Here is a 13,786-nt window from a genome sequence, read left to right on the forward strand (position 1 = left end):
ACCATCTGTCGCCGTTCCCCTCTGTCTGGCTGTCTGTTGGTCTGTCTGCCAGCTTTGTCAACGTGTCAGTCTGTTTCGACTGGTCTCTGCTGGCATGACAGTTCTGACTGATGGAGTGTGAATGTTGGCACATGTTTGCCTTTATGTTACAATCAGAAAGGCAAAATATGGAAGACCAATTTCAAGGCCAAGATTGATCTGGAATATTCTTTCTATCTATTGATCGATCGATCGATCTTCACAAGACTTAGCCTTACTATCAAAATTCATAATGAGATATTAAACAAAACAGGACTTTGTTTGTATTCGGTTAATTTGAAATCTTTATTTGTCATTGCAATTGTACATTCCAATGAAGTTGTCTACTGCATTTAACCCACTGCTGCCATTGTACGGCCCCCGGGGAGCAATCTGGGGTTAAGGGTCTTGCTCAGGGATCCAGCGTGGCAGTCTGTGGAAGTTGAACCTAGAACCTCCAGGACACAAGCACAATGCTCTAACCACTAGGCTACCACTCATCATATTTCTGAGAAGGAACTATGTTAATTGTTGACTGTCTTAGCAGAACTAGGTGTTAAATTGAGAAAGTGTACCATTTACTCACAAAATGATCAATTTGATGTAATTAACTTTGCTGGCAAAGATTGTTTTTTTGTAACATTTGGGCTTTTGATGAGACTGTCTGCAAAGACAAGAGCACTTTTTGAATTGGTTTGTAGTCAAAAAAATACTAATGTTTCTTTTTTTTTTTGTTATAAACTTTTGCTTTCCTAAGCACACATCTGATCAAGCTTTTCAAGTTCATTTTGTTTATCTTCCTAAATGGATTCGTGTACCTGACTGACTTCTGCTGTGTGTTTGCTAATCGGACTAGTGTGCTTTTGATGGATGTGGATACCGGTGCTTCAGCCATTCACACTGTGTGTCCATCTGTTTCCTCTGGAAATCTTCCCAAGTGGTTTGTGTAAGAAATCATCAGACTTGTCAGGTTAATGCTTTCCTGCTTTATTTGTACAATTTACCCACAATTTCTAGGGAAAAAAGGCGAAGACCTTTAATTTTATCACATAAATTTGAATTTATGAGACAGAACATTTTATTATACAAGGAGGTGGAGAAAAAAAAGAGAGAAAAAGAGATCCAGTCTTCAACCTCTAAAACTGCCCTGCAAAGAAAACATCATCATCAGATTGAATGGTCAACATTTTTACTTGTGTGACATGGTATGAGACAAGTGGAGCAACTAATAAAGAACTTTAAAAATACAGTCTCTTGGTTTACGGCGAGCAACATGTCCTGTTGACAAATATTCAAACCGACAGCCCATTTCTCATCTCCAGTTCTTGCTGTCCAATAGTCAAATGGTTTTCTGTGCAAAGAGTTTTCTAAACAGGCCACTTTAACCTTCTGTTGTGGGTTGTTTCATTGCAAAGACTGCAGAAATCTGTTTGCTTTCATTGCCAGAATGTGGTCAGTTCTGGTCAGTTATTTCAAGACACCCATCTTTTTAGTCAGAAGCAATTTACAGAACATGCCACCAGAACTCACAGCTTTCCGAGCTGACATATGCGTGTTGAAAACAAGCAGCTGCGCTTGGAAATGCAATTAGATCACATGTTTTTCACTCCTATAGCTCTGAGTTTGAGGAAAAGCTGTAAGTCTGCAATGATGCACCAAGAAAATGTGACTCATTAAGAGAAACTTTCAATGAGTATTTGTTCATCCTTGGGAAATATCACTAACTAAAACCCTTTTTTTTTTTTACAGATGGTATTAAGTAGAACAAAACAGAATAGTAAAAACTGGTATTGCCCCAATCATTGTTTCTCAGTAAAATAAATGCCATTTATAGTGTCATGCTGAAAAATTAGGACACCCTATGACAGCATGTGTGTTTAACTAGCAAATGTGGACATATGGAGATTTGTTAAACCCTGTGGCGATAACATACTGGCTCAGGGCATCCCAGCTAACAACAACTATTGCATTTGTCTAATGACCTCATCTGCTTTTGGGGTTACCCATTTTTGAGCTCTGATTTTTTTTTAGGACAGTTACTTGAGTCGGTCGGGTTTGTCACCAGTTTGCCAGAGTTTTTTCTCCCACTGACATTTTTTTTCTGTTTCTTAAAACCCTTTCAAGGGCTCCATTTGCTTACTGAGCTTATACCTGCCTGCTTTGGAGGGAGTGAGCAGAAAACCGGAGAGTGGGTGGGCTGTGGGAACCCGAACCCAAAGGAACTGCCGTGAACAGCCGTGGAGAGAAGGAGATTCTGGGAATAATCTAACAGTGGAGTTTGGAGGAGGAATCCAGGGCTGGTAGGACAACTTTAATTAGGGAGAACAGAGACCATAAAGGTAAGGTGAGCTGAGGTATGTAATCATAAATAACTTCTTAAATCACAAGGACCCGACAAAGAAGCAAGTTAACATGAGCACCTTATTGCTCACCAAGCCATGAGTGATCGTCTTGCAGCTCCTTATATTTTCAGCAGTCAGATGATCTGGATTGCAGCCAGGTGTTCTGTCTGCCACCTGTCAGCCACTCCCTCCGGCAAAGATCCTCCCTTCAGGAAGAGAACTCACACACCCACAAAAAACAGACTAACACACAAGGATCATGACACATAGAAAGATAGTGACTCTCTCAACAATAAATACTGAAACAAGGCAATAAAGCTGCCAAACAGAAGGCCAGTATTTCAATCATTTGGACGTCTCTTTCCCAAATACGAATACGTTGAGCTAATGTCAATACTGAGTGTTTTTAAATGTTTTGTCAACATATAAGGCATTTTATAAGAATCGTATCTTTCCTGCACTTGTCACCTGTGAGGAACTTGAACACAAATTGCGTAACAAAAGCCAGGTGAGCAGATCTTTGCTTTTTTGGCCTGAGTTATTGAATGGAAATGCTATGCCGCATAAATGATTAGCATGACATACTTCAACAGCTATGATTGGTCCAGATTACTTTTATTTACACTGGGCACTGCATCGCTCAAATGTAATTCCCCTAGAGGAAAACAAACATAACCAACAGAGTCACATTAGCCCATACAGCTACTACACTTTCTCTCCTCTTTTTTTTCCCTTTCTTCTTTGTTGCGGAAGCTGAAGTGTGATGAGACCTACAGTATAAACCACTGGTATGAATCAACTGAAGCATTGTCAGACACCAGCCTTGCATCTAATGTTAGACAATTAAAACAGACAAGGATGAGTTTTAAGATCAGAAATTACTATTATTATGTTTGTCGTTTAGCAGCGTTATTACCAGCACTCTGAGACTACAATGATTCAAAACATCATCCCTTTTGAAGAAATAGGTCACGAGTTACATCACAGGTCAGCTCAGGTGCAGCGCATGCAAAGTGTTTTATATGTGACTCACACGCAGATTAGCTTGGCTTGTTACTTAGGTCAGAAATTTAGTAATTTTCTTTAATTACATGTTCTCCACAGAGAGAGAGAAAAAATGTTACATGTGAACTGATAAGATCTTTATTTCCTTTCTTCTTTTTTATTCAGTCTCACCTTATCCATTTCCCATGCCTCTAATTTCTAACTACACAGTCATGAATTATAAAGGCAGTTCACCCTGATGTAGACCTACAACAACTTAGGGTCAGACTACCGAATTACTGTTTCATAAATGTATGCTATAGGACTTAAAATATATTTATATTGCTTGGAGCATCAGCATGGGTGATAGAGAACAGGGTAGCAAACTCTTCAACATTTGGTGGTACCCATCTTTGAATCTGCAATGGGTACCTATTCACCTAAATCAGTCCTTTAACACGCTGGTTTGTATGTTGTAGATGTGTTCGTGCATCTCCACACCTGTTCAACAGCTTGTCGTTAAGTTCTTACTAAGCCCTGTCAAACATTAATTACCTTGAAACAGATGTGATGAAGCAGGGATACAGTGATGTCTGTGCAAACGACAATATGGCTCGCAATCCAGGGTACCACCCTGTCCATGGATGGCACATGTGCTCATATGTCTTCTGTCTCCCAAGCAACATTTCATTACAAGTGGCGTAATGGAAATGCTTCGATGTGGTATGTATATATGTGTTGTCTATGGTTCAGATGAGCACCCAGGTACTTAATAGAGTCCGCTCCCTCGATGTCAGTTCCATGGATGTTCAGAGTCAGTGTGGTGGGTGCAGAAATCCACCACCAGCTCCTCGGTTTTCCACGTGTTTGGATGGTAACGCTGGCACCAATCCACAAAGTCCCTTGTCCACCGTCTGCATTTATGTTTGACGAGGCAGACTTTGACGGAGTCATCACAGAATGTTTGTAAATGGCAACCTGGGGAGACATTCCATATATAATGACCTAGTTGTGGGCTGGTATGTGGAAAGACCGTTTGAGCTCATTCTTTATCTGACATACCAGAGCAGTGACAACCTTACTGCCAGCAAGACCTGCCCATCTCCATCTTACTGTTACCTGTGAATAAGACACTAAGGTACTCGAAGCTCTCATCTTGACGCATGAACTGACATTCGACCCCAAGGGAGGAATTAACCTTTTCTGAAAACTTACTCTCATCCCATCCTCTGAAGACAAAAGTATTTTCTGTTATATCACAAACCTAAAATTGGAGCTTTGGGACGTTAACTGTAAGTGTGCACTTTAGTTAGATGAGACTCTGATTGTGCTTTTCTCCATGCCGGATCCACGGAGGGATGTGGACAAAAAAGAAAAAAAAAGTATTAGAGCAATCCCTATTTTCGGGAGACACAATTCTGACAGTTATGAAATCATAGTTTCAAATTAACCATCCAGTTTCCTAGCACCTGTTGTAATAGGGACTAAAGCAACAAATTAAATGAATATTGTTGAAAACAATGAAAATTACTTTTAGTAATTGCCATGAACTAACTACGTAATTCATGAAGTACTATTCAAGAGTACAAAGTTGTTAAAGTACAAGCACAAAATATTGCAGCTCAAGTCTAGACTTCTAGTGTAAATCTCTTCCTTTTTTCCATCTTCTCTGTATAAAAATGCTTTAATAATACTGTCTCATTAAATTAAGCCTATACCATTATAGTTGTAATTGTCACATTCCTTTACTGAATAAAACATTTTAATCACTTTATTTCTCAGCACTTGTACGGCATATAACAAACCACTAACATAAAGTTTAATAGAGGAGCTGGTATGCTGTGGTCTTTTCAAAGTCACTGGGAACCTTTCTAGAATCCTTGGCATCCTTAAATCTTTGAAATACCTAAACATGTTAAATGAAAAATCTGATGACCCAAGCAGCTCCAAATTGGGGGTCATTTGGTCTTTTCAGGTTGATCCAAAACATGCAGCCAAATTAACATAGAAATGATTTGTCGAAAACAAAACCAATCTTCTTCCATAGCCAGCTCAGTTTTCAGACCCTAATCCTATGGGAAACTTGTTAGATGAGGTGGGAAGAAGAGAGCAAAGGAGAGGACCTGGATCATCTTAAAATATTACACAAAGAGAAATGCAAGATCCTTCTGTCTGTATGCTCCAATCTTGCAAAATCTTAGAGAAGGGCTGTGCTATTGGCAAAGAGGTATGTCAAGCATTAACAGCAGGGGTAACTACCAACAACACCTACAACATAAAATTGCTTTTATTTGTAAATGTTTTCAGTCCTAGATTATGACACTGTAATAAACAATTCATTCATTTGAAGGCTTTTGACACATCGCGACCAGAAGTGCCAGCAGAGTCTGTATTTGATGTGCGTGAGTTTTGCCTACAAAACAGGTAGTTAATCTAACCACATCATGCTGGCAGGACATTACAATGCCCTATAGAGCATTTAGGCAAGCAGCCAGCATCAAATAGCACTGAAGTCTGGCAGGTTTTTGACCTGATGGAGAAGGAAAAATAAAACACACCAATCACTCCAGAAAAATTACAGCAGACATTTTCCCCCAGCTGCATACCTGTGTCATTCTTCCAAAGAACTCCAACTCGCCTGGATTTCATACAATTTCATCAAAAAGTTTCCCGGATTGAGTTTGATGGGGCTCTATCTCGCTCTCCTCTCCACATGGAGAACAAGCACCATCGCACTGCTTCAAGCGCAGTGCAAGCCTCCTTTCCTCTGCCGAAAACAGCTGGCTGTTGTTCGCTTCAGTTCAGAGGAGAAGCGGCGGGCTGGAGGTGATTGAAGCACAGAGATATACGAAGACAGAGGCGGAGAGAGAAACTGATTTCCAGCGAATTAATCACCGTCTGTTCCTGTGCGAGAGGGAGGTAGAGTCAAAGCAGTCAAACAGAGGAGAGAGAGATGGAAAGGAGGAGGAGGAGGAGGGGAAGTGGTGCCTGACGCAGTGTGAGAGGCAGAAACTGAGAGGAGAGAGACGGAGAAGGAGGGAGGCAGAGCGCATCACATCAGACGCTGCTTTGCATCTGAAAAAATCTCAATCACCACATCAGGAGCCGCTGTGACCGACGGAGCCTCTTCCCGGTCGCAGCTGTTCTCAGAGACCACACGAGAGACCGGAGACGAGCTGGGGCAAACAATCCGATAAACAACAGAAAACAACATAGAGATCCATCACTGAGACGCACGTCCACCGCCGGAGGCAGCGAGCGGACCGCTGTGCTGAGGAGCGCCGTCTCCCTGCGTGCTGGCATCTGGATCCAGATCAGGTAGACTCGCATCCTTAAGCGGGCTCATCACCGTCATCATCTGTATAGAGCTTGTGCATAAAGCCTATTTTGATTTGTTTTCACGTTTCGGCTTTGGGAGGACTGAAACCGCATGGCGCAGGGCAACTTTGAAATATGTCAACATCTGTGGCATTCCTATGGTTCTGAAATCACCCCATTGCTCTCTGTTTAAATGTGTGTGTGTGTACATTGGTGATGAATGGAGGCAATTTAATGATCAGCTCGCTCATCTTATCTCCGAGCCCCCTGTGCGCGTTGATAATGCAGGGTGCAGACCCAGATTTAAATGATCAGCTCTCTTTGAATGTGTGCTGTGGATTCAGCCTATGTGTATGCAACCTACGAACTCTGGTAATTTGACACGAGTCTTCTTCGCTATTTGTTAATGAGTCTAACATGTGCCGGGCTTTGTGCACAAATGAGTCGGTCACTTGGAATTAATCAAGTCTTTGTCCCGGGACAGGCTGCAGTGCCGGAGCCCTGGAATCCGTAATGCAGTCCAGGACAGGAGCAGAGACAGCCCCTATATAATATAAGGCATACTGAAATGTAGTTCTGAGTTTATAGATTTGAAGCATTTGGCATCATAAACTATATTGCTTACATTACAGCTTAGTCACTGCTCACGAGACACAAAATCTGTATAGAGCAGTAAAACATGGAACCCCAACAGGCATGAGCAGGTTCCGGTTTAACTTAAATCGAGGTTTTATACCATTCCCATTTCAAAACCCAGTTATATTTTCGATTATGCTGTTCCATAGGTTTGCTTTTATCAAGATACAAGAGAAGGCGCCAGTGTGTTTTTCAGCTGCAGGAAGCACAGTGATGGTCCATTGCCCCTCCCCCACCAGTTGCCGTACACTTCCAATCAGCTGTCTGAAGCAAGGCTGGTGAACTTTTTCCTTTGGTTACAAGAAAGACAAAATTGGCTATTTGAACATATATTTCAGTCCAGAAAAGGCCTGTCATTGTGTGGAAACTGAGAAATGACTCTTGTTACATGAGCGTTTTTGATTCAAAAGCACATTTAAACTACATCTAAATGGTCTGTGAGCAATTTGGCTAAAATTAGGTATTTCATCTTAAATACTAAATAGACCTTTACTGGAAGTCCCAACATGGACTGCTTGAAGCCAAGATTGATAAGTAGTAAGAAGTGGAATGAGCTGGACTTGAACGCAACATCTTTACGAGATGAGCTACATGAAATCACAGCTCACCGCACAAAGATAATATCAAACTCCACAACTTCTTATGTGTATGATAGATGACTTGCTGAGGAGACCCCAGAAAAGGGAAAAGCAGAAAGAAGGAGAATGTATGTCTAATACGGCTGTATTTATGTTAAATGATTTTAAAAAAACAACTTGAACTCAGTTTTCTCATCTGCATACGAGATGTTATATCAGCTCTGGCATATCTGTGTTTACCATTACCATTGGTCACATAGCTGAGTGTAGTAGTTCTGCTTACATTATTAATCATGCTGACCAAGGACATTTGTCGTTCATGATAAAAATTGATATTGTTTGGCTTTAAAAATACTTTTTTTTTTTAAACATTAGAAATATTACATACAGTGACGTGCAATGAGGTCCGTGAGTGGTAATGTACCGATGCCTCTGGAGTCGGATGTACAATGAAAATGTTCCTTTTAGCGTCATGCAGACAGTGTCTATTAACAATTAAGAAGTATCTGTACATTAACAATACAAAAACAATATTTTAGACAGGATAAAGAGCTGTTTGTCTAACCACTCATGCTTGCTCTAATAATTTAGCCGACATAAACAGGTAACCATCTGATAACCAAAATAAATCAACATTTTTACACTGAATCTTCTCAAACCTAATCATTCTCAGGTTGTTATATAATGGACATAAAAACAGAAAAAGACATTCTTGTACAAATTTCAGAGTTCAAAATAGATGCTAATATTTCAATTGTGTCCTTTATTTTGCCTTAATTAAGCATTTAGTTGTTTTAAAAACCTTTAATTATTGTTTAATCAATGAAATGATATAGAGTCAGCTCAATTATACGATAGGAAGAAAAATTAAAGAATATTTAATATAGGTGACATTTGATCTTAGAAAATAATTTTTTGGGGGGCTGATCTCTCTTTTTTTAATGAGAATTGTGTATAACCTTACAATTATTTGTGTATAAAGTCTATGTGCCTATCCTTCACTATCACTAGGATGTAAAAATCATCCTTGTTTGCCTTCAAACATTGCCGCTTCAATGGAGATGATCACCAAGCTGGACTGCTTCTGGATGTTGTCAGTCGCTTCAATGTGGAGAAAATAAATGGAAATGAGATCTGAAAATAAAAGACATGAAAAGCAGAAAAAGGCACTGTCTTGTAGCACAGCCAGTCTTTTCCAGGGTACCACTCTGACTGAAAAGAGCAAGCTACCTTCCTCCCACTTGTTAAAAACAGATCCGTCAGCTCTGAGTTGGCTGTCCTCTCTTTAATACCTCCTGTTTCCATCAAAAGTCCAGTTTAGAAAGACCCTTTAGTTTAGAGATGGAATCTTCCGCTTTGTCTGAACAGATTTAAATGTGTGCATCATTAGACTTGGTGGTGAAACAACCACACCGTATATGATGTGCAGCTGTTCCTATGGGGCTCAGCACTGCCCCTTATCAGTACGGCACAGTACTTTTTGCCTACAGCAAATTCTAACTGTGCATTTATGGATAATTACAAAAAACAAAATATGTCATACATTTTATTTATATATCTTAGCCAGATTGTGTAGTACACGTGTAATCAAACATGTATATAGGCATGCAATAGGCAGCGCCAACTACCTGTTACAGGCCTCGCCTCTGTCAGTCTGCCACAGGGAAGCTGTGGCCACTGACATAGCTCACCACCGTCAGGGTGTGAATGTGTGCGTGAATGACCGATTGTAGTGTAAAGCGCTTTGGTGTCGTCGGTCTTGATAAAGCGCTATACAAGTACAAGCCATTTACCATTTACAGTGTGTGCGACATGGCACCATCAGAGCTGAGTCAGAGCTCCTCACTGCATTACCTCACTGTTCTCTTATGTATTTGAACAGCCAATGCACAATTTTAGTGATTTTTACCATACTGAAAACAAATTTATAAAACAGTCAAGTGGACAAAATTATGTTATCTTATCAACGTTAAAATGTAACTTGCCATGGTGCCTCCCCTGACTGCCAGTCACTGATTACAGCTATCTCTCAACTAAAGAATGAATTAAATTAGTTACTTCATAATGAATCATGCGTCTGAATTTCTCATGGGCCTTTCATAAGTGTTGCATGATTCACAGGCTTTTATGTTGTCCTTCAATATTTTCTTTGTTAATATGGGTTATTTATACATCCCATATAAATACCTGAATCCTATCTCAGCTAGTTTTGCTAAATTTAAATGTAGATAAAATATCTGTTTAGATCATGGTCATGGAAAGGGATAACACTGACCCATCTAAGATTTATGTATAGCTAAAACATTGAAATCAGATCTATGGGTCATTTGGAAGGTAAAGCAGCAGACATCAGGCTACCTGAGCCAAAAAAAAACAACAACTTATTATATAGCTTATTGGAGTTGTGTTATCCTATACAAAGCAGAAACCAAAAATGTAAAACGTTCTGAGCGTTTACTAAAACCTTTACTAAATTACAGTTAATCCTTTATTTTTGAAATAAAAATGATGTTTCATCCAAATAACCACAACAACAATATTGTTATAACCTTTTCTTTCATGCTCAACTGCTTCTCTTCCTCTACTGCTCCCCTTAGTGTGAGGTGCCACAAGGTTCCTTTTCAAGTCCTTTTTTCCTTACATAAATTACCACTTGGATCAATTACAGCACAGCACAATGTCAAGTTTCTATTACTTTGCAGATGATTTGCAGATTTATTTACCTCTAATGCCATGATGCAGTAATGCATCAAATTCCCTCTTTGACCGCATCTTTGCAATCAAGCAGTCATTTAGCAACAAAGCTGCCACTGACTTTGGAGTTTAGTGAGAGTGTCAAACATCCATTAGTCATATTTGACAAGGATATCAAATTTGACAAACAAATTGACTCTATTCACGCTGGCTCTTATTATCTTTGGCCTCTAATTAAGGTCAAGCCTTTTTTAAAGTCTTGTGACGTGGAGACGACTGTTCATGCTTTCATCAGTTCCTGAATCGACTATCACAACACCTTCTATGCCAATGTCCCCCAGTCATCGCTTCGTCGTCTCCAACTTGTTCAGAACACACCAGATCTCACACTCCAAGACGGGAACTTGCTACACCTGGTTTATTTTGAAATCATTGCCTTCTTTAGGGCAGACGGTCAAAGTTTACTCCTGGTTCCACGGACAAAGTACATATTTTGGGGTGCATTTTTTGTTGTCACACCTCAACTTTGGAATCAGCTTCCACTAGATCTTTGATTTATAACTTGGCCATTTTAAATAAGATCTCAATACTTATTCACTATATTCACGCTGGTATTTAAATTTTAGGCTGTGGTGGCACTGCTGGTTTTCTTGCTTTTAACCTAGTGTTTTCTGTTTTTGTATGTTGTTTTTTTATTTATTGATTTTTTTTAAGCACTTCAATCAACAATATTGCGGATGTGGTAAGAGATATACAAATAAATGACTGATTGACTGATATTATAATGGTAACTATCGGTATGTTATGTTAGCAACATTTGTTATTTTCTGTTTTAAATAAAACAAATTAGATCTCGTTAAAGACCCCGGTTTTAAAGTTTTATATGAATACCCTGATAACTTGTACTTTGGGTTTTTCTCGAGCTTTTTATGACATGATAAGCTAATAGCACCCCATGCCTTTATCTCAGCATTTTTATTTTATGAAATCAGGTTGTTTTTCTTCCTTCAAGCTATAGATTACTTCTTGAAATGTCACTGCAAAATGAAAATCTGTGAAGTGTGCCTTTTACTGAAACAAATAAAGGAATAATTGAAAAAAAAAAATATATATATATATATATATATTATTTTAAAGGTAAGACTAATAAATCACCTTCGACTTTTAGAGTTGGAATAGTTAAATATGAAAATTAAAACTTTGTCGTTTGAACTTGGAAAAGACAATGTCGGGATCTGTCTAAACAATGTACAGTTGTGGCTCCACATACAGACATATTGGACAATTTTTCAATGGTTATAGAGCTACCTCAGGAACTATGAAAAATATTAATGTTTTTCCCTGGAAGCTATGATTGGACTACCGGTTGAAATGATAAAGACAAATTAAAATTGGTAAAGTACAAATAAATACACAAATAAAGGAATGGTGAAAGCAAAGAAACCAAAATAATTTTTAAGGCACAGAATATAAATAATTAGCTTTGAGACTTAGGCTTAGACTTAGACAACTTTATTTGTCATTTTGTATGCACAGAGTGCTTACAGAACGAAATTAAGTTTGCATACAGCTTGAAAAATCACAGTAAATTGCAGTAAATTACAGTAAATTACAGGATAAGGTGCAGCGATGATTTTTGTAATCAATTGAAATGTAAACAATCTCAGTCTCTAATGTGGCCTTTAGAGTTACCAGATTCCAATAAAATGTACTTCCTCTGCAAATTTTAGTTAAATAGACCAAATACAATATTGTTCTCGATGTAAACAATGTAAGTTGAAAAGTTGATGTTTGTGGTTGAAAGGTAGTTGGGGTTTATCAAATGAGCTGATCAAGCCAACAACTGTTTTTGTTAAATCTGGCTAGAACCTAAAGTCATAAAAAAATAACAACACCTTCTTTAAATATTCAGAAATTTGGAAAACATGTCTGCATACTGATCTCTAACCTTTTTAATTACTTGTCGAAAATGCTGGTGAGTTCATTACAAGTAAACACCAAAAATAACTGTGTTTAACTCACTAGACAAAAGATATAAACAAAAAGCGACCATTCTGAAGAAACTTTCTTACACTTCTAACTTTCAGCTGTCAGATGTTTGAGTTTGTTTTGTTTTGTTTTTTTTGCTCAGACAAACAGTTCAAGTCAACTAACAGCATCTAAGTAGTCGTGTTTCCTTCAACCTTTTTCAATTAACATGTTGAAATATCACATCAGAAAAGGTTGATGGTAACGGCACAATTCAAATTAATTCACTAAATTTCACTCGCATGTGGTGGTTTTAGACTTTTTTGACTTTCGATTTCTTCATTCTCAGCTACTACTGCAAAACATTCACAAACCATGATATATATAGCTTCATGTTTCAAAACATCTTTTTTTCTTATCCAAAATGCTGTTTTTTTCCTCCATCCTCTGTTCTGGTGACCAAATAATTCAAATTTAGACTCATATGTCCAAAGAACATAATTCTAGAGGTCCTTGTCTTTGTCTATGTTCTCTTTCTGGCAAACCTTCATGTTTTTATTTCAGAGAGCAAAGGTTTTGTTCTTGCAAACCTGCCTATGAAATTATAATTGTGTGTGATAATGATGTTTTACGGTTTTTGGAGACTTGTTTCAGGATCTGGGGTGTGTTTGCAGAGTGAACTTGCTTGGATGACCAGACCTTGACATAATGTTGGCAGTTGTTTGGAATGTCCTCAACTTTTAGACAAATTATTCTGGGACCTCTTCAAATCCCTTTACAGACTAATAAGCTGCTACAATCTTCCTCCTAAAGACATCAGACAGCTCTGTGCATCCCACCATGATGTTACCTCTCAACAATTAGGAGCACACAAAAGTAATTGTCTGGGAATTAAAAAATGACAAACTCCTTAAAAATTATGAGGTACAATATTCTCATAATATGCACCTGATGTGATATGTGTTGTGTGTAATTTTCGCCATTTCATTTGGGAATAAACGTGGGTGTGTCCTAATTTATTTCTCACCAGTTATTGGAGTTGTACTTATTGCATTTTACACAAAGCTGTAAAAAGCATTTTTTTTACTTCGCTGTAGTGTCGCAGAGGTAAATCATGTGACCCATATTTGCTTTTCAGGGGGCCTTTGACGCAAGTCTTCTCCCTTTTCTCTCAACCTCATTTCCTGTCAACCTACTGTCAAACAAAGGCCACTAGTGCCACAAAAATAAATAATTAAATTCTCTGCA

General features: G+C 38.5%; 1 protein-coding gene and 1 long non-coding RNA gene across 4 annotated transcripts in view; one reads left to right on the forward strand and one right to left on the reverse strand.

Annotated features, from left to right (window-relative positions):
- Positions 1 to 1,751: 1,751 nt before the first annotated feature.
- Positions 1,752 to 3,634, reverse strand: LOC118563207. The gene is made up of 2 exons (XR_004931099.1): positions 2,439 to 3,634; positions 1,752 to 2,327 (listed from the first exon to the last, which is right to left on the reverse strand). It is a non-coding gene; the product is annotated as an uncharacterized LOC118563207 (long non-coding RNA).
- A 2,714-nt stretch (positions 3,635 to 6,348) lies between these two features.
- Positions 6,349 to 13,786, forward strand: part of elfn1b (extracellular leucine-rich repeat and fibronectin type III domain containing 1b) — a 170,659-nt gene continuing 163,221 nt past the window's right edge. For all 3 annotated transcript variants that reach the window (XM_036137420.1, XM_036137421.1, XM_021307930.2), the window contains exon 1: positions 6,349 to 6,662. The gene's annotated coding sequence lies outside the window, so the exon portion shown is untranslated. The remainder of the gene's footprint in view (positions 6,663 to 13,786) is intronic.

The sequence above is a fragment of the Fundulus heteroclitus genome, chromosome 5 (genome assembly GCF_011125445.2).
Source record: "Fundulus heteroclitus isolate FHET01 chromosome 5, MU-UCD_Fhet_4.1, whole genome shotgun sequence".
Lineage (NCBI taxonomy): Eukaryota > Metazoa > Chordata > Actinopteri > Cyprinodontiformes > Fundulidae > Fundulus > Fundulus heteroclitus.